This window comes from Trachymyrmex septentrionalis, unplaced genomic scaffold, assembly GCF_001594115.1.
Source record: "Trachymyrmex septentrionalis isolate Tsep2-gDNA-1 unplaced genomic scaffold, Tsep1.0 scaffold25, whole genome shotgun sequence".
NCBI lineage: Eukaryota > Metazoa > Arthropoda > Insecta > Hymenoptera > Formicidae > Trachymyrmex > Trachymyrmex septentrionalis.
In genome coordinates, this window is record NW_017305408.1 from 3,018,115 (window position 1) to 3,019,865 (window position 1,751).

General features: G+C 34.8%; 1 protein-coding gene across 1 annotated transcript in view; it reads left to right on the plus strand.

The window, feature by feature from the left end:
• Positions 1-1,751, plus strand: part of LOC108748876 (leucine-rich repeat-containing protein 24-like) — a 132,588-nt gene that overhangs the window by 92,004 nt on the left and 38,833 nt on the right. The gene's annotated exons all lie outside the window — the stretch shown is intronic.

Sequence of the window (1,751 nt, forward strand, 5' to 3'; positions counted from 1 at the left end):
CGAGATGTAGGTAATTTAGGCCACCCTGATGCAGATTTATATTCTGCAGCTATGCTTCACGAGTGATTCTTTCATGAAGTTCCATTTGATTATTTGCCCTTATGCGCGTTGTCTATTCTGTAAACAATTTTCCGTTTATTCTTTATTGACGAACTCTCTGAACTGGTATACACGTTGCAATAAGTTGAAGCGAAACAAATATACGTTTGTTTCGCTTCAACTTATTGCAACGTGTGCACCAGTTCAGAGAATTCACCGATAAAGAACAGACAGACGGTTTACTTGCATCGTTTCAGCGAAGAATGAATGCATAATATATGCAGGCAAGAATATACAATATAAGGAGCGCCGCGTAAAAGAAGAGAGCTACTGGGTGATGCGAAAGGAAATATTATAATTTTGCCGAGAATATTCTGAAGCTCTAATAGCAAATGAAAATTATTATAGATCAACAGAACGTTCTCGATGAACGATTTTATAATACGGTTACAAATTGAGGTTGATCGTAATAGCGGTAACGACTTTGCATCTCAAATGAATTTATGTATCGGATTGACGTACGCATCCTCAGGTGAAATTACAGCGTTAAGAAGATCAGAACACCGGCGTGATAGCATCGAGGCGGATTATTATTATTCCATCGGGCATCGCATTATTATGCGGCGGGTCCACTCCCTCGTCGCATCGCGCAATGTTAGGTAATCCACGTTGCTCGGACGCTAGATCGCGATTCGCCATGCAAGCCCGAAATTATGCGCGCTATCATTTCTGTCGGTGAATTAATGTAAACAGCCACGATATAATGCCCGAACGGCCGCCGAATAGCATCAATTATGTCGGCGCGCGTGTAAATAAGTGCCGAGCGCGCTACGAAAATTATTATAATATATCCACGCGACAAGCGCGTTTAATTGCGCGGCGCGTTTGTCGCATTCGTCAACTTATTATTAATCGCGAACCTCGACTAACGTTAATTATTCATATCCAGGTATTGTTTGACTACGGTATATATATTTTCTGCGCGTTCGATCGCGTCGACCCAATTATATTATTCAATTTGACATGTAAAGAGACTCTAAAAGAAAGAAATATTTTTTACATTTAATGCATATTTGGTCTCAATAATGTCATAATTTTGAGAATTAATTTTCTGTATTAATATTGTATAATGAAAGATCTATATCTTAAATTTCCTACAGCTATGTGATGTGTTAGAAAAGTTTTATGTAAAATTAAGCATGTTATTAAAACTTTGCACTCTTAAAAGAAATTTGTTGTAAAAATTAAACTTGGTAAGAGTTTCGTAATCAAATATTGGGTTTATCGTACTCTGTGAGAAAGATACATATTACGGATAAAATATATTAAAGTCGCGAATATTAAATCCACTATATTGTTGTATTTGTGAATTTTAACTTTGAACGCAATAATTATTTTTATTCCAAAATTCAAATATTCCCATTTAGAATTTTCTGGGAGATTGACATTTTTACTTCTTTATTTTAAATACATTTTTTATGAATTTATTAGTTGCGTCAATAATATCTATTAAACTGATTATTAATTTAATAATATCATTTTAATTTGGCATAAAAACTGTATTTCAAAAACTGTACATCGAATCAGTAAACGACGCGTTATTCAAAAGCATAAAGGCATAAGCGAAATGTATTGGTAAAAAAATGTTAATATTTATTCATTTATCTTAAGATTTGCGACTATATTTCTTTTTATAACGCGGGGGGGGGGGG